A 27,397-nucleotide genomic window follows, 5' to 3' on the forward strand; every position below is an offset into this window, starting at 1 on the left:
GAACTGATCAGATCCATTCTTGTCCTGTAAACAGCAAATTATTCGATCAATGGATGAGGCAATACAGCAAGTATCTATCTGTTCATGACTTTTAAAAAAAAAAACAACTTGTACATGTAGCTTTTTGAACATCTCTGAAAAACTGAAAAATTAGGTGCGTTTTACAAATTGAAATTTGATGCGGTCTTATGCAGGATATTGGAAAATATTTGGTTTGTTTTCAGTGTGATGATATAAGTTTGAATCCGCTCTTCCCTCCCAGGTAAATCCACATGTAAATCCGACTGTTCTGCTCTCCAGGGATAAGTGCACAAATGAAGGTAAGGTCCAGCACTCATCCAAAGATGAAAACATTCTTCCTTTCTATATTAATTTATTTATTTAGATCTACATATTAAAAGAATAAAAGAGCATCTCAGGGAATCCAGCTTACTTGTTTCGGACCAAACTGGTTCTTAATTATAGCAAGTTGGTTTTAGTCTGGTCCATGGGGATTCATTAGTAAATTGATTTGTCACCAAATATTTGTAACGTTTTTATATGCAAGGAAACACATGTAGCCACTCGTTCTCAGTTACCTGATGATGCCGCGAATGCTTTGAAACATGTCAATCGGATACTAGATGTATTGCAAGTATTATTTTAGACTTACCATAACATGAGCAAATATCTACCCTATAGTTGAATAAGTGTGGAGATAAGTTCAGACCTTTTCTTCCTTTATTTTAAAGACAATAAGATTAGGAAAGTTCTATTGGCGCAGCAATTTATCAAATCAATAAGCCAACATAATGGGTGGAAACACATGATCATGCTAGCATTTTAATGGCCTGTGGCCTGGGGTGGGGGGGGGGGGGGGGTTACAAAACACAGCAAACAAATGTTAGTTGAAAGTCTACAGTAAAATTTGAGAATGTCTAAATAGACAATGTTTTGGTTTGTGAAGTTTTAATGGTGTTTTTAGGGTCAGTCAAATTTTTTTTTAAAAGGTGTGGCTTTTTTCCCACGTAGGCTTCTTAATAGAACTTTGAAGATGCCTAGAAAAAAGTTTGTACAAAATTACAATTTAAAAACAGAAAGGGTTTTTCGGATAGAGAAAATTGATGAACTATCCTCCGGCCATCAATATCTGATCAGTGGGGGTCTGACTCCCAGCTGCTTTGAAGGGACCACGGCACTCATGCCAGCGCTGCTTATCCTTAATCGCTCATCCTTTTAATCAGCTGATCAGTGGGGATGCCAAGAGTCATACCCCCACTGATCAGATATTGATGGCCTATTATGAGAATAGGCCATTCATTTCCTCTCTCTTGAAAACCCCTTTTAGGCCAGGATCACACACACAGATTTGATGCAGTTTTTTTGGCAGTTTTTGGCTTCGTTTTTTAAACCAAACACAAAAGTGGACACAAAGGAAAAAGATTCATCAGTATTTTATTTATACTTTTTCTTCCTTTTGGATCCACTTCACAGTTTAGTTTAAAAAGGTGCCAAAAACTGCCACAAAACTGCATCAAAACTGTGTGTGTGTGTGATACTGGCCTTAGAAGCATGTAAAAACCGCTATAAAGAAACGTCATAAAAACGGCACTTTTTTGAGCCAAAGCCGGGAGTTGATTTAAGAGGTTAAAAGATTTATACTTTTCCCTCCTGTTCGATCCATTCCTGGCTTTGCTCAAAAAATTCACAAGCACTGCATGGGTAATTCCAGCATTTACGTGCATTTTCTGAGGTGTTTTACACTCCATTTTTTACTTAAAAACGTTCTGGCCATATGTTAGTTTAAAGTCTATAATAAAATATGAGAAAGCCTACATACACAGCATATTGGTTTATGGCATTTTTAGAGCAGTTTGGTATGGAATTCTTTCAGCCATTTTTTAATGCTTCTCTATAGGACAGGGGTCATCAACCTTCGGCACTCCAGGCAGGGGCATAGTCGAGGGGTGCAGGTGGGGCTTGTGCCCCGGGCGCAACTACGATGTAGGGAAGGAAGGGGCACCGCCGAACAGCTGTACCAAAACAGCTGATCAATGCTGACAGGCGCCCTGTATGACGGATGGCTGCAGCAGCGATCAGCATTAGGAGGAGCCAGGAGGTCATGTGGCGGTGTTCTGACTGGGGTCGGTGCCGACATGGGAGTGGACCAGTCCAGTCACCTGACCTGTCACCTGACCTCACATCAGTGAAATGTGGTCAGGTGACTCAGGTCAGATGACCGGACTAGTCCACTCCTGGGCTGGCACCGACCCCAGTCAGAACGCCGCCGCATGACCTCCTGGCTTCTCCTAATGGTGAGTCACGTCTGACAGAGCAGAGCCTTGTAGCAGTAGCCTACCGCTACCACTCTCCGCTCTGGCGGCAGTGTGGAACTAAGTACAATTGGTACGGGAGTTGTGTGGCACTATGTACAAGGGGGGGGGGGTTGTGTGGCACTAAGTACAAGGGGGAGTGGGCAGTGTGACACTACGTACAAGGGGGATGTGGCACTAAGTACAAGGAGAATGTGGCACTAAGTACAAGTGGGGTTGTGCTATGTACAAGGGAGGTGTGGCACTAAGTACAAGCAAGGGCTATGCACAATATCTAAAAGGGGGGCTGTGTGTGGTGCTATCTACAAGGGAGGCTGTTTGTGGCGCTATCTTCAAGAGAGGGGCTGTGTGTGGCGCTAAATACAACAAGGGGGATGAGTGATGTTAACAACAAGAGAGGGGCTTCTGTGTTGTACTATCAACAAGGGTTGCTATGTGTGGCACTATCTACAAGGGGGGACTGTGTTTGGTGCTATCTACAAGAGGGCTGTGTGTGGCGATATCTACAACAGGGGGGCTGTGTGGTGGTAACGACAAGAGAGCAGATGTGTGTGGCACTATCTACGTAGGGGGGCTGTGTGTGGCGCTATCTACATGGGGGCTTTCTTTGGCGCTATCTTCAAGGGGGTGGTGCTATATACAAGGGGGGTGGGGCTATCTACAAGGGGGGCTGTGTGTGGCGTTATCTACAAGGGGGCTGTGTGTGGCCTCTTTAATTTATTTTCTTTTAATTTATTGTTATGTTAAACTACTTTATAGAACTATATCGCTTGTAAAATGTAGAAATGGTTTTATGCTCGAGTTACATTAAAAAAATTGTGAAATAAAAATTACACGTCATTGATTGATAGAGAAAGCAAACATGTTGAGAGGTAAGGAGATGTCGAGAAAGAAGCTGGGGGGGGGGCAATCTGAATCTTTGCCCTGGGTGAAGGAGAACCTAGATAAGCCTCTGCTCCAGGTGTTGTGAAACTACAACTACCAGCATGCCCTGACAGCCAAAGGCTTTAATAATCCAGCCAAAGGCTGTTATGTTGTGCATGCTGGGAATTGTAGTATCACAACAGCTGGAGTGCCATTGGTTGCTGACACCTGACAGGAAAAATGCATGTACATTACACTAAAAAAACGCTTTTAAATACGCAAGCAAAAATGGTTGAAAAGCTTAGTGTTTAATAACATGCATTTTAAAACACAGAAAACAAAAGTGTGTGTTAAGGAGGTCTTAGAAAGGCACTGGGTCACTATTGGGACAATTTTGGTAAATTACTAGATTGGGACCAATTCTCTTCCAATCCTTTGTCTTCCTCCCTTTTATTTTTTGGAAACAGCTTAGGAATAGCTGGCAGTTTTAATACCCCTAAGGCCGGATTCACACGAGCGCTGCGTTTTTGCGCGCGCAAACAACGCAGCGTTTTGCGCGCGCAAACACTATTTGACAGCTGCGAGCGTCATCCGTGTCTGATGCGCGGCTGCGTGATTTTCGCGCAGCCGGCATCATAGAGATGAGGCTTGTCGACGCCCGTCACTGTCCAAGGTGCTGAAAGAGCTAAATCTTTCAGCACCCTCGACAGTGAATGCCGAACACAACAGCGAAAAACCTGTTCAAAAAAAGATGAAGTTCCTACTTACCGAGAACGTCCCGGCCGTTGCCTTGGTGACGCGTCCTTGGTGACGCGTCCTTGGTGACGCGCCTCTCTTGACATCGAGCCCCACCTCCCTGGATGACGCGGCAGTCCAAGTGACCGCTGCAGCCTGTGATTGGCTGCAGCCTGTGCTTGGCCTGTGATTGGCTGGAGCTGTCACTTGAACTGAAGTGTCATCCCGGGAGGTCGGACTGCAGGAAGGAGACAGGAGTAATCGGTAAGTTAGAACTTCGTTTTTTTTTACAGGTTCATGTATTTTGGGATCGCAAGTCACTGTCCATGGTGCTGAAACAGTTTAACTCTTTCAGCACCATGCACAGTGAATGTCTCCCGACGTCGCGGACCGGAAATTTTTTTGCCGGGTTCGGCCAAAACGAGTTTGGCCGAACCCGGTGAAGTTAGCTTCGGTTGTCGGGGTTCGCTAATCGCAAAGACACTCCGTTTGGATGTTCGGAAACAGAAAAGCACGTGGTGTTCTGTTTACATTCATCCTTTTGACAGCTGTTGCGAAAACACGCAGTTCGCACGGAAGTGCTTCCGTGCGACATGCGTGGTTTTCACGCACCCATTGACTTCAATGGGTGCGTGATGCGTTGAAAACGATGAATCAACGGACATGTCGTGAGTTTTTTGCAACGGAGCAACGCTGCGCAAAAAACGCTGCCATGTCTGCACGGCCCCATTGTCTAATATAGCTACGGGCAACACACGTGAAAATCACGCGCGTTGCACGCGCGTATTTTACGTTCGTCTGAATAAGCCCTTAAGCAATTACCTAATACTGTGTGTTTAAAATGTGTCACTGTACGTAAGTTGTGTTTTTTTTATTTAAATAATATTTATTGAAGATTTTCAAGAAAGGATAAACTGTACATCAAAGCAATCAGCACCCGGGGGGGGGGGGGGGGTCAAACCCCATGGATTGAATCACGACAAACAAATATATTCTGAATATTGCAACAGTTCAAAAAGAAAAGGAAAAAGTAATAAAAGGGAGGGAGAGAAAAATAGAAAAGAGGGGGGAAAGGTAGGAGAAGGAGGGTCAAATATTTTCTAGGCAAAATTAACCTAAGAGATCGTTCCAAGATAACTGAGCCATGGCTGCCAAACTTGAAGGAAGAGCTCTTCCTTATCGGAGACCATACAGTGTAAACGGTCATTGTCCATAATCCAATTCAGTTTAGTTTTAACAAGATGAAGATGAATTACAGTACTTTTCCAGGATGTAGCTATAGCCATTTTGGCTGCCAGGAAAAGAAAAGATACAAATTTATGAGATGCCTTAGACAATCCTGGGATGGTCTCATTAGGTAATGCCTGTGACGGGGAAAGTTTCAAGTTAATCTGAGTTATAGAATATAACATATTAAAGATTAGTCTCCAAAACTGGCGTACCCGCGGGCAATCCCACCATATATGCAGAGGTTCTCCCACACATCCACAGCGTCTAAAGCAAGAAGGTGAGGAAGAAGGGAACATCTCAGCCAGTCTAAAAGGAACTAAGTACGAACGTAACAATACTTTATAATTGGCTTCGACCAGCGAAGCATTAATGAAAGTTTTTGCAGTACGTTCTGCCATATCTTGCTATTCCCTAACAGAAAAGGATGTGTGTAAATCCCTTTCCCACATAGACATAAATGACAGTTTGTCCGATGGGGACACCAAAATGAGTAAATATTAGGCAAGAGATGATGCCCACCAGGATTATTTAGGCATAGATTCTCAAATATTGAAGTACTTTGCAGGACCGATGTAGGTTTAAATGAGGACATAAAATTATGTATCTAGTGAACGCAAAAAATCTCAGAGTCCGGCATATGATGTATAGACTGATAAAAATGACAGGGTTTTACGCCTAGTCTATCAAAGAAATGTCCAATACGGTATAGATTTTTATCCAACCACCATTGGTAAATGGACGGCTGCAATCCAGGAGCAAAAGTAGGATTAGCAAATAATCTGGCTGCAGGTGTGTATGTAGAACGTAGCCGGAATCCATGATTAAGCCTGTCCCACAGCACCAAAGGGGAAGAGAGCAGCGGGCATAACAGAGGTGGTCTTTGTTTGGGTTTCAACCATAGCAACTGGTCAACAGGAATATCAGGAGTAGCTGCCTGTTCAATAGGAATCCAATGCGCTTGGCTACCTACACTGCGGAGTGAGACTAAGGGTGTCAGGCGAGCAGCATAGTAGTACTTAGTGAGGTTTGGTAAAGCCAAACATTTCCCTAAACTTTAGGAGCACAAAGAGTACTTTGTGGGATTCTTTCAAATAGGGGATATCGATAATTATTTGTAAAGTGCAAAAGAAGTATAGGATTCTGGGAAGAATCGTCATTTTAATAGCTGCAATTCTGCCGAACCATGAAAGAGGCATAGAGGCCCAGTGCAACAGTTCTTCTTTCAGTTTTTGTTTGGGGGGGGATTTGTGAAAAAAAGGGTGGAATAGCAAAGAGTGAGGTGAACCCCCAAATAGGAGATTTCGTCTTCCTTCCATCTCAGCTCAAAGTTCAGTTTTGTGAACTTGGCCATGGAGTGTGGAATGCTGATGTTCAAGACCTCAGACTTGTCATGGTTGACTTTCAATCCTAAAATTTGGGAAAACTGGACTAAGACGTGATAAAGATCCGGGAGGGAAGTAAGGGGAGATGACAACACCAATAAGATGTCATCCGCATATAGTGCACACTTATGTGTCTGTGTCACGATCTGTGGACCCACTAGGCCGCACCGCAGTAGCGGGGAGGCAGCTGGCCAAACAACAGAGTACCCAATAATAGAAAGTCCAGCACAAGAGTACCCGAATAGTTCAGACAGTCACAGTGGCTAGGCACAGTTGGTACTTCAGACAGCAGATGATGCAAACCATGGCAAATTACACCAGGCGTGGAGTAACACAGCAGGCGTGACCAGAGGCACAACACAACTCTAACTTCTAAGGCACAGGAACAACGATAGCATGGGCTACAGGATACAAGTAGTAGGTACGGGAACACTGGGAACAAGATAACACTAAGGGACCATTTGCAAGACTAACACGGGTAAACACAAAAACGCTCAGGCAGTGAGTGAAGAAACAGGGCCCTTCTTATAGTCCAGGGTGGTCATGGGTTAATTGGTAATCATTTTCATGTATGCGCGCTGGCCATTTAAGGCCGGGTATGAGCGTGCGCGGGCACCCTACGGGACACAGGCGAACGGAGCGAAAGTGAGCGCTGGCATCTCCTGGGGAGGAGATGCAGCCAGCACTCACTGATCCATTGCTGTGGCCGTCGGGGGGTGAGTAATCCCGACAGTCCATGGACATATGCGCTGCAGTATCCCCCCCCCCCTCTTACGCCCCCTCTTCTTGGGGCCAGAATGAGAGAAACTTCTTAATGAGGGTAGGAGCACTGAAGTTCTCCTCTGGCTCCCAGGACCTCTCTTCTGGACCAAACCCCTTCCAATCCACAAAATAAAAAGTTCTTCCTCCTACTTTTTTGGCGTCCAGGATCTTCTTTACCTCAAATATATCTGATGAACCGCTGTGGGCAACCGCAGGACTAGGAGTCTTGGTGTAGCAGTTAAGGACCACAGGCTTCAGGAGTGAAACATGAAAGGAGTTGGGGATCTTAAGGCTAGGAGGCAGCCGAAGCTTATAGGAGACAGGGTTGATCTGCTGCAGGATCTCGAAGGGTCTGAGGAACCTGGGAGCAAACTTGTATGATGGCACCTTCAGCTGGATATTCCTAGAGGACAGCCAGACCCTGGTGCCTGGAAGAAGCTGAAGCGGCTCTCTTCTCCTTGTGTCTGCCTTTCGTTTCATGTGGTCGACCGCCAGCAGAATAGAGGATCGGGTCTGCTGCCAGATCTGCAGGAAGTCCCTGAATGCAGAGTCAGCGGGCACCTGGGACGTAGCTGACACTGGGAGAGGAATTTGTGGGCGTTGGCCGTAAACAATGAAGAATGGTGTGGCAGCAGTGGACTTGCTTGTGTGGTTGTTATAGGAGAACTCGGCCCAAGGAAGAAGCTGCACCTAGTCATCATGCTGCCTGGAGATGAAGTGTTGTAGATAGTTCTCCATGATTTGATTGATCCTCTTGACTTGACCATTGGACTGGGGATGGTAGGCTGAGGAAAAGTCCAACTTTAGGGGTTTGCAGAGGGCTCTCCAGAATTTTGAGGTAAACTGAACCCCCCGATCAGACACGATATGCCATGCAGGCAGAAGATCTTTTGGATGAAGAGGTAGGCCGGTCAGCGGAACAAAATGAGCCATTTTCGAGACTCGGTCCACCACCACCCAGACAGGGTTGCCAACCGTCCGTAAATTTACAGTCCGCAAAAATAGGTGTTTTTTCTGCCATCCGTAGCATCCGGCAGAAAAAAGCACCGTCCAGGATTTTTCCTTATTTTCCCGGAACTTTGCACTGCACATGCGCCAAAATGTACAAGCGCAGTGCAAAGGAAGAGTGGCCGCAGCCGGGCATATTTTCAGATTCCGCTTGACTTCTGCAGAATCTGAAATTATGCACGCCGGCCGCAGGCATGTGAGGTTGGTGCCGGGAGTGGACCAAGCCAGTCATCTGACCTGTCACCTGACCTCACGTCAGCGACATGAGGTCAGGTGACTCAGGTCAGATGACTGGACTGGTCCACTTCTGGGCCGTCACCGACCCCAGTCAGAAGTGGAATGCTGCTGCTGCATGACCTGATCTTCTCGGCTCCTCCTAACAGTAAATAATGTCAGGCAGAGCAGAGAGCGGTAGGCTACCACTAACACTCTCCGCTCTGTTTGCAGTGTGGTGTTTTTTTCAAGGTGGGGGGCTGTGTGGTGCTATTTTCAAGGTGGGGGGCTGTGTGGATCTATTTTCAAGAGGGAAGCTGTGTGGCGCTCTTTACAAGTGGGGGCTGTGTGTGGCGCTCTTTACAAGGGGGGCTGTGTGGCGCTATTTACAAGGGGGGCTGTGTGGCGCTATTTACAAGGGGGTGCTGTGTGGCGCTCTTTACAAGGGGGGCTGTGTGGCGCTCTTTATAAGGGGGACTGTGTGGCGCTATCTACAAGGGGGGCTGTGTGGCGCTATCTACAAGGGGGGCTGTTTTGCGCTATTTACAAAGGGGGCTGTGTGGTGCTCTTTACAAGGGGGGCTGTGTGGCGCTCTTTACAAGGGGGCTGTGTGGCGCTATTTACAAGGCACGCTGTGTGGTGCTATTTACAAGGCAGTCTGTGTTTGGTGCTATCTGCAGGGGGCACGGTTACTGAGGGGACACTTTTATTATGTCGAGCACTGAAGGATCATTATTACTGTCTGGGGCACTGTGGGTTACAAGTTTGTTTAGAGGATGGGGTATACGCGTAGAGGGTGCTGAAAAAGCGAGAAACCAACATGTCTGTGTCAAATTCTGCAGGTACGAGTTGTGGCTGGAATAAATCGTCACAGTGGTCTGGGCCGGATGGAGAAAAAAAGGGAAAGTGAACGTCTCTAATCAGAGAAAACATCACCTGAGTTAGCGGGGAAAGCTAGAAGCGGAGCTGTGATTGGTGAGTCACTCCTAGCACACTGCACAATGCACAGGAAATGATTTTGTAATTTGTCCGTAAAAATGTTGGTCTGTCCGTGATTTTTAGCTCAGTTGTCCAGAAATTTCTGAAGTGGAGGTTGGCAACCCTGCACCCAGACCGCACTGCATCCAGCAGGAGGAGGCAGGTCCGTGACAAAGTCCATTCCTATATGCTGCCAGGCAGCATTGGGCACAGGCAGCGGTTGGTCCAGACCGGCAGGCTTGGAGTGAGCAACCTTGCTAGCAGCGCACCGTGCAGGATGAGACAAAGTCCACAATGTCTTTTGGCAGCATGGGCCACCAGAAATGACGTGCAATCAGATCTCGGGTCTTACGGGCACCCACGTGCCCCGTCAGTTTGAAACTGTGCCCCCAGCGAAGAATTCTCCCCTTGTCTGCCAGGCGCACAAAAGTTCTCCCTGGAGGGATGTCTCTAACTTGCAGAGGATTGACAGAAATAATGCAGGAAGGATCAATGATATTTTGCAGAGACTCCATGGTGTCCTCTGCCTCAAACGACCGGGACAGGGCATCGTCCCTCACATTTTTGTCGGCAGGGCGGTAGTTTAGCTCAAACTGGAACCGGGCAAAGAACACTGACCACCTGGCTTGACGGAGGTTCAGCTGTTGGACCGACTGGAGATAGGTAAGGTTCTTGTGGTCGGTAAATATCAGGATGGGGTGAGCTGCGCCCTTTAGTAGATGTATCCACTCCTCCAGGGCCAGTTTGACAGTTTGATGGTCAGTAACTCTCTATCCCCAATCGAGTAATTGCGTTCTGTGGAAGAAAAATGTTTAGAATAATAGCCACATACCACTGCCTTCCAGTTGGGACCTCTCTGGAACAGAAGTGCACCTGCAGCAACAGAGGAGGCGTCCACCTCCAACAAAAACTGTCGAGAGAGAAGGTACTTTTAAGGCTATTAAATGCAGATTCTGCCTCTGAAGTCCACACCTTGGTATTCATGCCTTTTTTGGTGAGGGTAGAGATAGGAGATGTCAGTGAGGAGAAGTGTGGGATAAACTGCCGATAGAATTTGGACGAATCCCAAAAAACGCTGTATGGACCTTAAGCCTTGAGGGTGTGGTCACTCCAGGACGGACTTTACCTTCTCAGAATCCATCTCGAGGCCTTGATCCGAGAGGACGTAGCCCAGGAAGGGTAGAGAATTTTTCTCAAACACGCACTTCTCCAGCTTGGCATACAGGCGATTCTCCCTTAATCCCTTAATCGCAGCGCAGAACTTGACAGACATGTCTCTGATGTATCGTCGGATCTGGAGAAAAAAATCAAGATGTCATCGAGATAGACCACAACACAGACATATTTAAAGAAGTATTCGGCACATAGAATATAGTTTTGAAATTCTTTAGAATTATTGTATTTGATGCCAGAGGCTTAGTGCGTGCGATATTTCGGTCGAAGACCTTCATCAGGCACTTTTGGTGTAAATTATATTACAAGTAAATATATTTGCATCATATAAATATGTATATAACATGTATATCATATACCATAACATAAAGAATAGAGAAATAAAGTAAAATAAAATAAAAATGAAAATAAAATGAAATAAGAACAGAGTCTATGACCAAGGTACATATAAAGTTCCTACGTCGTATAAATTTGATAACATACATATCATTTGATAGAAAAAAGTAAGGGCACATAAATACAAGTATATGTATATGGATGGATGACATCCTAACCCTGGGCACAACATCCATATTTAAGGCAAAGGTATAATGTAGTACACGGTAGAATATCTCATAGAAATTGTACAAAAAATCGGCACCATATAATGATTAAGAACATCCCTCATAGTATAACATGCCGCGTATGTTCAAAAAAGAGCGGAAGACCATGAGAAAGTAGAAGAAAACATACATTGATGGTTTAGTGCAGACATGGGCAAACTACGGCCCGCGGGCCACATACGGCCCGTTAGGCTTTTTAATCCGGCCCGCCGAACTTGTCCAAATTATAGTAAAAACCTCCTTTTTTTTCCCCCTTTCCCTGCAATGCCCACGTTTTCCCAATAGATGGCGCACTCAAAACACATTGACCGTTGTTAATGTGGCGCGTATTTCTCTTTATTTCACTTTAATTTTCACTTCGTTTCACGTCACCATTAAGCCCTTCTGTGAAAATGAGCGGACCAAAGAGAAGGAAAGTGGACAGCGAATGCCGAGTGTTTAATAAGGAGTGGACAACAAAATACTTCTTCACTGAAGTCCGATCAACGGCTGTATGTCTGATATGCCAAGAAGATGTTGCGGTTGCAGGTAGGATATTTAATACAGCCTATGTCTGTGTGCTTGGCAACGATACACGTGTACTGTTTGCGCGTGAAGGCGAGGGTGTCCGTGGCGAGTTTGTAGAGCGCGTGGTCAGGACAATCCATCCATGATTTTGCGGAGTTTAACACAAGTAGATATTATTGAGCTTGAGTATTTCGTTGTGTAATAATATGTTTTGAATGTTAAAAGTGATTCCATTTTTCAATAAATGTTGATTTCTTTAACTTTGCACCTTCGATTGAAACTTATTAAAAACAGACGCAATCTTGATAAATCACAGTGCGTATGTTATTTTAATCTATTTACATTTCCTCCTCCCAGTATCTGCGAAATAGTATGTAAATGCCATATCTTGCATATTCCTTGAGACAAATTTATTAACTGATAAGGGCTATTTTTCACATTTGAAAGACAGTTAATAAATTGGGTTGTAGTGTTCTTACTGTGCTATGAGGTTTGCACACACTACATTTAATGCTTTAGTATATCCGGCCCAAACACTCCCTCCAAATGCTCCTGGCCCGGCCCCTCTGTCAAATTTTAGAACCCATTGTGGCCCGCGAGTCAAAAAGTTTGCCCACCCCTGGTTTAGTGTCTTAAGGATTTTTTTTATATCTGGTCCCAGTATTTAAGGAAAGAAAACATGGCAAAACGAATGTTTCATAGGTATGGTAACTAAACAATACATAAACGAAGGCATGGAGTCAATAAGGTAAAGAATGCATATCTGTATGGAGTACCTATCAGGTCTGTTAGAAGTGTAACCTACTTTGCAGAATACCTAATGGTATGGTATCCCATGCGTTCTGAGGGCTGTGACTGTACTGTCAGTGAAGAGTAAAAAGTATCAATGATTGTCCCCTGGCATATCACTGCGTTCATGCAATAGGTTATGTGTGTGCTGTTTTGTAACAGGTCATGATCATTGCAAAGTGAGAAAAATGCATCTTGTAGGAGACTACTGTAGTCTTACCTTAATCCTACTGGTCGCTGGCGTATCCAGTTGTTTGGAGCTGTCATCCGTATGGCGGCTAACCGCTATTTTTGGCGCTAACTGAAGTGGGCAAGTCTCCAGTTTAAATGCTCAAGTTGTGGGATGGGCAGTAGGCGGTCCTCAGTGTGCGTTGTGTTGTCAACGTCACACAGTGGGCGTTCTATTGTGAGGCCGGAGGAGAGCTGAGGGTGTGAAGCTGTGAAGCATGGCGTAATCGACGGGGGCGTGTCTTTCTGAGGACGATCTCTAGTGTCGTAAGTCTGGCTGGTTGTAGGATATAATGAGTACGGGAGTTATTTGAAACTACTGTGTCTTCGTTTTTTCACTATGTCAGCAAAAAAGGGGTTAGTTAGTGAGACTATAACTATATTTGCTCTGATCAGGGGTAATGTTTATCATAACTTGTATTGTTTTATAAAATAAAACATCGCGTTTTTTTGAGGCTTGATGATTTCTCACACTGTGTTAGCAAAAAAGGAAAGTGATTTTAGTTATATTAGATCAGGGGTGATGTTGTCCTAACTTGCACTGTATCATAGGAAAAAGGGATATTATGAAGAAATGGTATCACATCAGTATGGTATCCCATCAGTTTGGTGTACTTTAGTGTGCAAGGATGTGAAGTTTGTCATTATGTTGCGTGATGCATGTATTTGTGTATGCAGTAATGTTCTATCAGTATCAGTTGGGCTACATATCCTATGTATATCCCAAGTAGTTTACATAATACGCAAGACTTGATATTCTCAAGGATACCGTAGCCTGGATTTGTCGGATGAAGGTGGTTTTCCACCATGTAATAGATCAGCGTGTCTGGTATGGGATAATAAAAGAGGCATTAGTATGCATAAGTACCATATTTTTAATCATCATTATATGCACTTCTCCAAGGTTATTCCTCAATTATATAAAGCTACTGACTTCACATTCCCTATTCAAGCCTCGGGGCTCCAATGTTTGTAACCTATGGATCCAGTATGCTTCCCTGCGTTTCAGTGTCTTAATTCTAACCCCGCCTCTCCTGGGAGCCGGTATGTGTTCTATCACCTGGAATTGCAATTGTGAGATGTTATGTTTTTTTGATAGGAAATGCGCTGGGATTGGTAGTAGAGTTTTATTGCAGCGTATGTTACTTTTGTGCTGTCCAATTCTATCCCGTATGCGTTGTGTTGTTTCTCCAACGTATGCCAATCCACATGGGCATTTTATCATGTATATGACATAATTAGTATTACAAGTGAAGTATTCCTTCACTGGTATACGCTCGCCAGTTTGTGGATGTTGTAATGTGTCTCCCTTTATCACATGGGACCACTGCAAGCAAGATCGGCAAGGAAAAGTCCCTTTCTTGGGGGTGTAGAGAAAGGTTTGTCTTGGGGGTCTCTTGGCTGAGCCTACGTCTGCTTTTACCAATTTATCTCTAAGATTCTGCGGTCTTTTAGTACATGGGAGAAATGGGGTTTGGAACTCTGTAACTTTTGGGTATGCTTCTTTTAGGAGGGACCAGTGTTTTCTGATAATATGGTGGACTTTATATGCACAGGGGTGATACGTGTGCACAAATGGTATACAGTCCTATTACTGACTGTATTTTGTTGTGCTTCCAATAATGTACTGATAGGGTAACCTCTGTCCCTAAACTTTTGGGTCATGTTAGCGGTTCTCATGGCCCTATTGTCAATGTCGTCCACTATCCTTGTCACTCGTTTGTACTGGGACTTTGGCAGTGATTTTTTTGGTCGCTATTGGGTGACAGCTGCTATAGTGTAGGAGGCCATTCCTATCTGTTTCTTTTGTAAACAGATCTGTGCTAAGGTGGCCTCTGCCATCCTTGATGACCATGGTGTCCAGGAAACTGATCCTAGATTCGTCATAATTTAGCATGAATTGTAGTTCTGGCCAGACGCTATTAAGGTACCCCGTGAATTCTAGTAACGACTCACTCGTACCATTCCATAAACAAAAGATATCGTCAATATATCTTTTCCACAGTAGTATATGTTCATTAAACATAATTGTTGGATATACAAAATTTTCTTCAAAATGGGCCATAAAGCAGGTTGCATATGGCGGTGCCACGTTGGACCCCATAGCCGTGCCCCTCTGTTGGATGAAGTATGTATCCTCGAAAAGGAAGTAATTATCAGTTAAGATAATAGTGAGCAGATCAATCCTGAGGTCTATAACCTTTGTTTCTTTATCTGCCTTGATCAGTATCTCCTCGACTGCTAGTAACACCTTTGAGTGTTCGATAGAAGTGTAGAGACTACATACATCTAGGGTCACTAGAATAATGTCTGGAGGGAGTTCGTCCAGTGTGTGGATTGTTTCTAGGAAATTTGATGTGTCCAACAAAAAGGATCTGGTATTCTTCACTAGTGAAGTGAGCAATTTCTCCATGAATTTGGAGAGTGGAGTAAACAGTGAATCTGTTGAGGCAACTATGGGGCGGCCTGGAGGATTGTCCAGGCCCTTGTGTATCTTAGGTAATGTGTAGAACACGGGTATGACTGGGTGTCTATTAGTCAAGTAAGACACCGTGTCCTGGTCTATCGTACCTAAAGTCATGTGTTTTTCTGGGACGTTTTTAATTCTTAGTGCGATTTTATTAGTAGGGTCCTGGTTTACAGGTAAGTAAATGGAGGTGTCCTGTAATTGCCTATATATTTCTCTGAAATAGGTAGACCTATCCATAACTACTATGGCTCCCCCCTTGTCCGCAGGTTTAATAATCAGATCCTTGTCCCTGGTAAGGGAAGACAAGGCTTGTCTGTCCAGATTACTGAGATTGGCCTGGCTTTTGAACTGGCCTAATCTAAAGTCATGGTGGAATCTGTCCACATCTCTGTGGATCAGATTGATGAATGTCTCCAATGCAGGCGAGTTCTTTGGAGGGTTGAAGAAACTTTTGTTTCTCAGTCCAAAGTCTCGGGAGGTTATTGTAGGATCCTCTGTGGGGTTGATTACTGTCCCTTCGGGACTCCTCCATGTTGGAAAAGTAGACCCGGAGGCGTAGGGATCTGAAGAAACTATTAAGATCCATGTCTAGCTGGAACAAATCGTATCTGTGCGATGGGCAGAAGGAAAGGCCCTTCTGGAGGAGAAGTAACTGAGCTGGACTCAGGGTCTTAGATTAAATATTGACTACCAATGACTGTGATATAGAGGTCATACCTGTGATCTCGTCTCCATGGCCAGATTGATTTCCTATAGGTTGTTTCCTGCCTCTCCTCGTCCTCTTCTTGGGCGTCTGCCCCGTCGCTGGCCTAAAAAACGACTCCCATATGGTCTTTGTTGATGGTAGTCCTGTCCTTCACCCCCTGATCCTGAATAGGATGATCCTGACGAGTTATACGCTCCTCTCCGTGTTGATCTGCCGCCTGTGTATCCCTCTTGCCACCTGTAGACCCTTTGGTTATTGTAGTCATCAAGGTCCCTCTGGAACGTTTTCCTCTTTTGTTGTTCTATTTCGCTTCTGTGTGCATTGAGATTTGGTCTCAGTTTGTCATCGAAGGTGTTGTAATCTGTGACAGACATAGTGGTCTTCATCTGTTGTTCAGCCAATGTGATTTGTTTCTTCAAATCTATGATATTCTTTTGTAGGTGCGATATCGTCAGTGTCATTAGGTCAAATGAACATTTGTTCAGTATATGTTCGAACTGTGTACAATATTCCTGGTCAATATTCCTTCATTAAACATGGTAGGTGTTATGGGCACCCAAAGGCCCCTAGGTATTCGCTGTACTCTCACATATTCCGCTAGTGTTGCGCTGTGTAACTCCTGGTTTATCAGGCGTTTGGAGGTTGTCTCTAGATCCCGAGTACGGACCTCTGTTGGTGGTGTTTGCAGAAAATCCCTGGAGATTGTTACCTGGGATAGGATGTCATCCGTCTGTTCTTGATTGTAGGAGAAGATGGAAGTAGGCATTTTCTCGTCTGTGCAGGTCTGAATGGGAAACTGGTAGATAGTGGTTCAGAATGCACAAGACCAAAGTAGGTGCACGAATAGGGTCCCAACCCAATCGTATTTAAAGAAGTATTCGGCACACAGAATATAGTTTTGAAATTCTTTAGATTTATTGTATTTGATGCCAGAGGCTTAGTGCGTGCGACGTTTCGGTCAGAAGACCTTCATTAGGCACTATTGGTGTAAATTATATTACAAGTAAATATATTTGCATCATATAAATACGTATATAACATGTATATCATATACCATAACATAAAGAAAAGAGAAATAAAGTCAAATAAAATCAAAATGAAAATAAAATGAAATAATAATCCCTTAATCGCAGCGCAGAACGTGACAGACATGTCTCTGATGTATTGTCGGATCTCGAGAAAAAAAATCAAGATGTCATAGAGATAGACCACAACACAGACATAGAGAAGATCATGGAAGATGTCACTGACAAACTTTTGGAAGACCGTGGGAGCGTTACACAGACCGAAGGCTATCTCTAGGTATTCATAGTGCCCGTCTCGGGTGTTGAATGCCGTCTTCCATTCGTCACCCCGGCAGATCCGGATTAAGTTGTAAGCCCCACGCAGGTCTAGCTTGGGAAAAATCTTGGCTCCTCGTATGCGGTCAAACAGTTCGGAAATTAGCGGCAATGGATATCTGTTCTTGAACATGATTTGATTGAGGCCCCGGTAGTCGATGCAAGGTCGAAGAGATCTGTCTTTCTTTTTGACCAAGAAGAACCCGGCCATGGCCTGGAAGGAGAATTTTCATATGAAACCCCTCTCCAAATTCTCCTTGATATAGGCAGACATAGACTGCGTCTCTGGCAAGGAGAGATGATATATGCTTCCACGAGGAAGGGACGCATCAGGAACCAGTTCAATAGGGCAGTCATACGCCCGGTGTGGGGGTAGTGTCTCAGCCTCCTTCTTGCTGAAGACGTCCACAAACTGTGAGTAGTGGGGAGGCAATCCTGCCAATGACTGGGGAAGAGGAGGCTGAGCCGGATGGATCTGACCCAGACAGCGGTTGAGACACTTGGGGCCCCACTGGAGAACCTCACCGGAATTCCAGTCCAGAACTGGGGCATGTAGTCGAAGCCAAGGTATGCCCAGCAGCACAGGGTTGACGGCTTTGAAATTAGATCCGAATGAAGGGCTCCAACCCGGAGCTTCAGTGGTTTGGTCACAGATACGGCTGGATCGGGCAGAGGCAGTCCATTCACTGAGGCAACAACCAAAGACATCTCCAGAGGAACTGTTGGCAACTGGAGGAGATCCACTAAGTCTCTCTGGATGAAATTAGCTGCAGATCCAGAGTCCAGGTAGGCAGAGACCCGTGCGACCTCTCGACGGACACTATGGTCACGGGATTGGATAGTTTTGAGGAGAGTTTTTCATTCATCGCTGTATCGCCTAGGGTTGTCCCCCCAACCAAACCTAGGCATTGGAGTTTTTTTGCTTGTGAGGGCACAGACGCACAACATGGCCTCCGAGGCCACAATACAGTCAAGGTCCCGAAGTGCATCTGCGTGGTTTCTCCTGGATGGATAATTTGAGCCGGTCCACCTGCATAGGCTCATCAGGTGGGACAACGGGTGAGAGCAACAGAGATTGCTGGACAGTGGAGGCCGGTTTAGGGAACTCTGTCTCCCGGCGAACCTCTTGGGATCATTCCCAGAGCCCCATGTCGATGGCAAGCAGAACGAGTTCATCTAGGGTAGATGGCAGATCACAAGCGGCAAGTTCATTTTTGATCTTGGAAGACAGTCCCTGCCAGAATGTAGCTACCAAGGCCTCTGTAACGTCCGTGGTCACTGACCACGAACTCCTTCCATCCAGTCGACGCCGTTCTCTCAAGAGATGGCTGGACATACGGCCGTCCTACTCCACAGTGACCACCTGGGTGCGCTCACGAGCTCAGTCCAGACTTGAGAAGCCAGAGCACAAGCATGTTGGTGATTGAGCTAATTGGTCCAGTGCACCCTGGGCTATAGGAAGGTCCCAGCCCCGTCCTCCCACGCCTGAGCTTTGTTATTGTATTCCTAGTCTGTCTTTCAAATGGTCCCCTAGTGTTTCCTTCTCCCAGTGTTTCCTGTTCCTGTTCCTGTAACCTGTATCCTGATCTAGTGCCGTGTTTAGCTGTAGCCATGCTGTGCTGTACACCACGCCTGTCCTGCTTCTCAACGCCTGACGTCTACCTGCTGCCTAGTTCCTGCCAAGCCTGCCTTGCTACTGTCCGAGCTGCCACAGGTACCCTATATAAACTATAGACCCTGACCTGCGCCCTGTTGGCCAGCTGCCATACCGCCAAGGCAGTACGGCCCAGTGGGTCCACGAACCCTACGTGACAGCCTCTTTATTCAAGGACAGTTCTGCTGCCAGGGTGGGGAACTGAATGGTGTACTCACCCATGGAGATGTCTCTCTGACGAAGAGTCAGCAAGGAGGCAGCTGCTGACGAGACTCGTCAAGGGCTCCTCAAACACTGTGAGAAATGTCCGTAGGAACCTCCCGGAAGTCACGGGTCTCTGGTCCCTGATGTTTCCAGATAGGATTCACCCATGCTAGGGCCTTGCCAGTAAGATGACGGAAGTGATCCTTGCGCCATCAGAAGGGAACGCTCTGGCATGTAACGTGCAGTAGATCTGGCACTGGTTCAGGAATCCCCTGCAGGTACTCACATCTCTGTCGTAACGAGGCTGTAGTGGCAGCGAGAATCGGGGATCAGTACTGGTACTGACAGGAGGTGTAGCAGGAGGAACAGCCGGGGTAACAGGAACAGGAACTGTGGAGACTGCAGCTTGCTCATCCAGCCGGTGTGCAATGGTGTTCACTGCCAGGAGGAGTTGATCCTGTCGTGACCGGAGGTCTCGCAGATCTTCTGGCATGGCTTGTGACGCTATCAAGGTGTTGGATTGACCAGCATGGTCCATGGCCTGAGCGTACTGTCACGAACTCTGGGTATGTGGACCCACTAGGCCGTACCGCCATAGCGGGGAGGCAGCTGGCCAAACAACAGAGTACCCAATAATACAAAGTCCGGCAAAAGGGTACCCGAATAGTCCAGACAGTCGTAGTGGCTAGGCATAGATGGTACTTCAGACGGCAGATGATGCAAAGCGTGGCAGATGACACCAAGCACAACACAACTCCAACTTCTAAGGCACAGGAATAATGGTAGCATGGGATACAGGTTACAGGTAGCAGGTACGGGAACACTGGAACACTGGGAACAGGATAACACTAAGGGACCATTTGCAAGACTAACACGGGTAAACACAACTACGCTCAGGCAATGAGTGAAGGCCTAGCGCTCACTGATCCATGGCTGTGCAGTCGGGGTATGAGTACTCCCGACGGTCCGTGGCCATGGGCGTGCTACAGTCTGACCCCTAACCGTATCCCCTTTTATGTCCTTATTCAACCTGATCAGGTGGACCAGGGGCTCGATTGCCAAGACAAAAAGTATAGGGGAGAGAGGACACGCGTGTCTCGTCCCCCGGGCTATGGATATACGGTCTGAAAAAAATCCCTTGATCATCACCTGGGCAGATGGAGTTGAGTATAGACTTTTCAAGAGGGGGATAAATTTATCGCCAAACCCCCAACGCCTTAGAACAAAAATTAGATAGTCCCAGGTCAGGGAATTGAAAGCTTTATGCAGGTCAAGGGACAGGCATAGTGCTCCCGTTTTCCGCGATCCATCGCATTGTAAACGAACAAGGGATATAAGATCAATGATTCTGCTAGTGTGATCTGCCGCTTGTCGGTTTAGTACGAAACCCACCTGATCAGGGTGAATGTACTGTTCTAGAAAAACATTGAGTCTCGTGGCCAAGATTTTACTGAGTATTCTCATGTCAACATTAATTAGAGATATTGGCCTAGAATTCTGACAAGAAGAGGGGTCTTTACCTGGTTTTGGGATCACCAAAATGTACGCTTTGAGTGCTTCAGGTCCAGGATAAACACCATCCCTTAAAGAATTAAAAAGGGTGACCAAATGAGGGGCCAAAACATCCGCAAATTTTTTATAGTATAGGTTAGAAAACCCATCCGGTCCTCGGGATTTAGCTGATTTGAGCTAAATAAGCTGTTTCCTTGTCTTTAAGAGTTTGGTCTCTAGTTTTTTTTAGACGTGAGGCAAGGTGAATGAGTTTTCCTCTAAGGGTAGCTCTATGGGCCTCCCAGTTGATAGCTGGGGAAGTGTCAGTCGCACAATTAATTTGGAAGTAGTGATCAAGTTCAGTTACAATTTCTTGGGAAATCTAGTGATTTGTCAGAAGGGACTCGTTCAAACGCCATGAACACTACCGAGGCTTAAACCAGTAGCAGTCCAGTGTAAACAAAGCCAAGTCGTGATCTGACCACGAAATGGGGGCATGGAGTAAACTATTTAAGACCTGAGACGGAAGGAAGAGGTGATCTATGCGAGAGTAAGGTGAAGGGGCATGAGAATAAAAGGTGTAATAAATGGTGGAGAGATTGACGGATATCAAGCATCCACAAAATCATGGGAGTATAAGAGTTTGGACAATTGCAACCCCTGTTTGTGGTAGGGGCAAAGGGAGGAAGGACCTGTAATTGTTTTATCAAGGAGGTGATCAAGTTCTACATTAGAATCCCCACCTAAAAACACTTTACCACGGAAATGTGGAAGTAATTTTCTGAACATGGCATTGAAAAAGCTTATTTGGCCTTCATTTGGTGCATAATAGGAAATAAACGTGACCTGGGTGCCCTGGAGTGTACCATTTATGAGCAAATACCTGCCCTCAGGGTCTGTCACCTTTGTTTGATGTGTGAAGGGAAGTTTTCTTTTGAAAAGATGCCCACTCCTCTCTTCATTTCCACAGCTACCGCTAGATAATACAAAAGATAATGATTATGCATAGATTTAGGCCAAGAGTTAGTGAAAAAATGCAGTTCTTGTAAAAACATAATATCACAATGCTAGGATTTATATGTTTGGAATGCTTGACACCATTTAGTCGGCGAGTTGAGACCTTGAACATTGTGAGTGAGAATTTTAAACGAGGATGGAGAGTCAGCCATGACCAAAATGTTCACAGAAAGCACAATTCCTAAGGGTGCGTTCGCATATGTAGTTGTATCAGCATCAGTTTTTTTGTCTCTCAAGTGATTACAACTGGTGCAAAAACTGATGCAAAAATGTATCAGTTGCCATCAGGCTTTTTCACGATTTTTATTACAAAACCATCAGTTGTCATCAGTTGTCGTTAGTTGTCATCAGTTTTTACCATCCGTTTTTAACATCAGTTTTTACCATAATGTTCCACCAAAAAGGTCATCTAGGGTCTGAAAATATGCCAATTTTATAAGAGTGGTGGATAGTTTGTGATAGATTGGATATATGATAGATTAGATACTTGTTGTGTTCCATGTCAGGGCTCACCTTCTCTGCTCCAGCCTTGGCGCTACACTGAAGTCTGACACACACAATGTAATACAGCACAGCGCCAAGGCCGGCGCCAAGAGAAAGAGCCCAGAAGGCAGCTGCTGTCCACTGACCTCAGATCAAATCTTCGAATTAGCCATGGGAGCATGAAATGACGCCAAACATCAGCCATAACTTCAGGGAGTAGATGGTTTTTGGCGCCTTTACAGCTACACAATACCACCCTGCATCTCCTACCATCCAACTGTATCCTTGAGCGGAATCCCCGTTGCCAACTCTGGCCGTGGATTCTGGCCAGATTATCGGCAACAGGGATTCCACTCAATCAGTAGCCACTGACGTCACTGTCCATACATGGACAGTGGAGTCAGGGGGTCCTCCGTGAGGGAATCCCCGGCCACAGCATCGGCGATGCTCTGGCCGGGGATTCCTCTGCTAGAGGGAGCTTCAGGGCTCCCTCTAGCCCGTCAAGGACTTCCCCAAGCACAGAACTGTGCCCGGGGTATTCTCGGTGAACGGGGGAGCTCCCTCTGCTCCTCCGCTCTGAACTCATGCTGAAACAGGGACCTGATCATTCCCTGCTTCAGTATTAAGTTCAACAGCGGGACATACGACCCGCCGCACGGAGCAGCGGGACACCGGAATCCGGGACTGTCTCGCTGAATCTGGGACAGGTGGGAGGGTAGTCATCAGGGGCTCTGGAGCGGAATCCCCAGCAATGCTATGACCGGGGATTCCGCTCCTAGCTCACATCCAACTTCCCACCGGGTACTGCCAGAAGGTGGATGTGGCAGCACCCGGCGTACATCCGGCCACCATTAAAATAGATAGGATACGGCGCCGGACCTCCCTGGGAGCCGGAACCAAAAACGCTGCAGGTAACGTTTCTAGGCCCGGATCCCAGGGACGTCCGGCGCTGTACAGTGCCACAACGGATGTCCCTTGTGCCAGAAGAGATCCCATAGAAATCTATGGGATCCATTCTAGCATCCGTTTGCCTCCGGCTGTTCTTCAACACGCCGGAGGTAAACTGAAGTGTACGCCGTGCATAAGTGAACGGCTCCTACGACATTCGACGATCATAAGAAGGGGACAGGAAATGAGGGGAGAGGAGCAAAAGTAAGAAAGAAAAGATGATAAATACAAATTATTTTGGTACATATAGCAACATTCAGAACAATGCCCAAACAGGGCTATTAGGGATGTTTAGAGATCACCACCCAGAGAACAATATAATATCAGTGGGGTTTCTCAAGATCCCAAGGAGGACATGCCATCACCCAACGGAAGGGCCAGCTCTCAATTGATCAACCAATAGCCAGCTGAAAAACAACTGCATAAAATACCCCAGTAGTAGAGGCTAAAGTAATGCAAAAATAAACATTAAGTGTAAACGGTAGAGGGAACTTATGTGTGGAGAAAGTTCTAATCACAGGATCCTGTGAAAATCATGTCAGGAATGCATCAAGGACCTCTGAGTTCAGGTAGTAGAAGTCGAAGGTTGGGACGAAGATTTGAAGCTCCAGAGCAGTCGAAGACGAGCCGTAGAAGAGGAGGAAGCAGGCAGCAGTGATTTCCTCGGCAGAGGTGTACCATCCTTTGAAATAAGTCCAAAACGTTCTATAATAGACTATCCTTTCGAGAAGCAAAACTGTATGGTCGATTACGATAGGAAAATGTGAGACGAAAAGGGAAGGCCCATCTATAGCTCATTCCCTGGCGTATCAGGACTTGGGGGAGAGGTTTTAATGAACGATGCCTCTGGATCGTGCGAGGAGCCAGATCACCGAAGATCTGTATATCGCAGTTACGCAGTTCTAGGTGTTCCGAGGTCCTGGAAGCCTTCATGATCCGTTCCTTCACCGAATAAAAAGGAGGCTTCACCAACACATCTCTGGGCAGTCCATCTGTTTGGGGAGCTATAAGTGCCCTATGCACTCTGTCAATATTAAAATAGTGGACAGGTAAATCAGGGACAAGATGCATGAAAAGATCATGTACCGCAGTTTCTAAATCCAGGATGTTTTCTGACGGACCCCTTATATGGAAATTTTCCCGTCTGGACCTATTTTCCACATCTTCAAGCTTAGATTGGACTTCCTCGAGCTGTTGGTGTCATGTTGGGTACGTGGACCCACTGGGCCATGCCGCCTTGACGGTATGGCAGTTGGCCAACAGGACACAGGTCACAGTCTATAGTTCGTATAGTGTACCAGTGGTAGCTCAGACAGTAGCAAGACAGGCTCGGCTTGGACTAGGCAGCAGGCAGGCTGCAGGCATGATGTAACAAAACAGGCATGGTATACAGCACAGCACGACTTCAGCTCAACACGGTACTTGACCAGGATAGCACGGGATACAGGTTACAGGTAGCAGGAACGGGAAACACTGAGAACTGGGAAACACTAGGAGACCGTTTGCTTAGATTAGGGTAATACAACAATGCTCAGGCATTGCAGGGAGGGGCACAGCCCTTCTTATAGCCCAGGGTGCTCTGGGAGCAATCAGCTCAATCTCCCACCTGTGTGCGCTTTGGTTCCTTAAATCTGGACTGAGCTCCCAAGCGCACCCTGGTGGTCACTGTGAAACAGGACGGCCGCATGTGCAGACATCTCTGGAGAGAAGGAGTTCATGGTCAGCGACCACAGACGTTACAGTTGGTACATGTCATAAATGCAGTCAGAGTGCTGGTTAACAGTTGTCACTGTATTATCAATTTTAGTCTCCATCGCTTCTATTCTCGACCCTAGAGCATAAAAGTCTGCCTTAAGTTCAGAAGTGATCTTTGCACACGTTTTTTCAAGTTCTTGCTGTAAGAGTTGTGAAAAGCGTGCAATGAGAACTTTGTCACCAGAATATGCCCCAGTTTCAGCATGTAGATGTGAGTGGATAATTGAGAAGACACCCCCTGCCCAGGCTGGCTTTTTGAAAACTCCATTACCGCACGTTCTGCGGAGGATGCATTGGGGTCTTCTTCACCAAATAAATCTGAGGCAGGACTTGGGCTCTTGAAAACATGGGGTACCTCTGTCCACGTTGTGTATCGGATCCGGTGAGGATGCCTGCAACTGGGGTGAGTGAGGTGGGTCGGGCGCCATTATGGCCTGCTCCGCGTGTGCAATCTGCAAGGGAGGCTCCGGTTCAGCAGCCGTCGATCTGGTCAGGATCCCGGACTTTTAGGCTTTCCCTTTCGCCATCAAAAGATCCCTGAGTGGAAGCAGGAGGGGAATTCCCGTGGAGTTTGAGCGAGATGAGCGGCTGGAAATAGCTGCTAATAGCTGGATAGTCCCGTTGAGGTGCGGAGTTCTAGGGAAGTGCGTCCACCATTAGCCCCGTGCACATGCGCCTCCACGTAAGTTGTATTTACAGAGGACCTGTCAAGTCTTCTAAAATGTCTGTTTCAGTTAATACTTGAATTACCAATAAGAAAACAATTCTGGAGAATCTTTTTTTTAACTCTTCATTGTAACATATCACTGTTATGTCTGTATGAATAAAATCTACATATGGGTGTTACCATTTCCCTTGTCAATAGAATGTTGTCAGTTTATTCATACATTTCCAGGAGGAATAATAGAGGAACGGCGCAATGCAAAGTTCGAATAAAAGATGCTCCATAATCGCTATTTCATGCGGAATACAAGTATTTACTAAAACAGACATGTCAGGAGAGCCGACAGGTCCTTTTTAAATGTAATTATTCTGCACAGAGCCTTGTAACTTCAGAAGTAGCATAGCTGATATTGTACTTTGGTGCAACTTATCTTGATAACACAATGCAAATGTTATTACAGTTATTTGAGACTAATGTACTGTAAGTCTGCTTTGTCTTCTATGGTCATGATTGGAAGTTGCCATTTTTTATTTTAATGGTTTTACTAAATGGGATTCCTTACTATACAAGTAAAAATATATTAAAACCAAATGAAAAAGCATATTTTCTTTTGCTCTTTATTGCTTTGTATGTATAACCATCTAATCTATTTCCACCTGTTTTCTTTTAAAACAAAACAAGTCATATAATTGCAGGCATACAAAAAAGCTTCACAAACAATTGGACTAATGTTCCCAAAATACTTGAACAACATTTGTTTATACTGTAATTACTTTTGCTGAACACTCTTATCAATGTCTATCGCCCACAACACATGCTCTAATGGGATAGAAATGCCTTGTGTAGTTACTGAACAGTTATATAGCACAGTGGGCATAATAGAATTTTGTGGCTTGATCCATGGCATTTTTCATTTGCTGTCATGGAACAAAGTTACTTGAACATTTTGGACCGTCAATTTTTACCAGTCAACTGGCAACTATTTCAAAGGAACAACAGGAAACTGTAAGCCTTTACTTACTACCATCTGTCATGTATCCTGGTGCCTTTCTCATCACAATGATTAAAAATGAAAAGGCTTCCAACAGATTTGCTCTGTTTGTACTTTGTATTCCATTTGCTTGCTGTTCTAAATTGCTTAAATTCTCCAATTTGTGTATATTTTAAAAATAATTGAGCTATATATTTAAAATGATACTATAACAGATCTTGAAATGAGTAGTACTCGACCTACATTTTAATGACCTTCCATCCTAAGCTAATGAACATTTTTTTTTTTTACAGAATCGTGAGATTTTGGCATTGACTTAATATTGATTTAAATTGGCACCTCCTGGGTGTTCTACACTGCTTTAAAAATGGGAAAAAAATGCTACACCTTGTGCGTAAATAGCTTACTCTTATCTTAATAGTAAATGTGAGATTTAACAACAAGCTATACTTTCATTGTACTTTTGTGTCTCACTGAAAAATTTAGTGCAATACCTGTCAGATGTATTTAAATTTAAAGTGAGTGTCCACTTTTTAACACAATTTCATTGTTACATCCAACATTCAGTGCTGATTAATTGCATAATATATTTTTATTGCAGCTGAAGCTCTGTTTTTATGATACAGACCTTTAAATCCCCTTTAGGCTGGATTCACACGAGCGTGACGTTTTTGCGTGCGCAAAAACCACTTGACAGCTCCGTGTGTCATCCGTTTATGATGCGCGGCTGCGTGATTTTCGCGCAGCCGCCATCATAGAGATGAGGCTAGTCGACGTCAGTCACTGTCCAGGGTGCTGAAAGAGTTAACTGATTGGCAGTAACTCTTTCAGCACCCTCGACAGTGAATTCTGATCACCATATCGAGCAACCTGTTAAAAAAAAAAAAGAGG

General features: G+C 45.3%; 1 long non-coding RNA gene across 1 annotated transcript; it reads left to right on the forward strand.

Annotated features, from left to right (window-relative positions):
- LOC142751102 (uncharacterized) lies at positions 1-26,929 on the forward strand. The gene is made up of 3 exons (XR_012882705.1): positions 1-154; positions 263-320; positions 26,800-26,929. It is a non-coding gene; the product is annotated as an uncharacterized LOC142751102 (long non-coding RNA).
- The last annotated feature ends 468 nt before the right edge of the window (positions 26,930-27,397 follow it).

This window comes from Rhinoderma darwinii, chromosome 3 (genome assembly GCF_050947455.1).
Source record: "Rhinoderma darwinii isolate aRhiDar2 chromosome 3, aRhiDar2.hap1, whole genome shotgun sequence".
NCBI classification, from domain to species: Eukaryota; Metazoa; Chordata; class Amphibia; order Anura; family Rhinodermatidae; genus Rhinoderma; species Rhinoderma darwinii.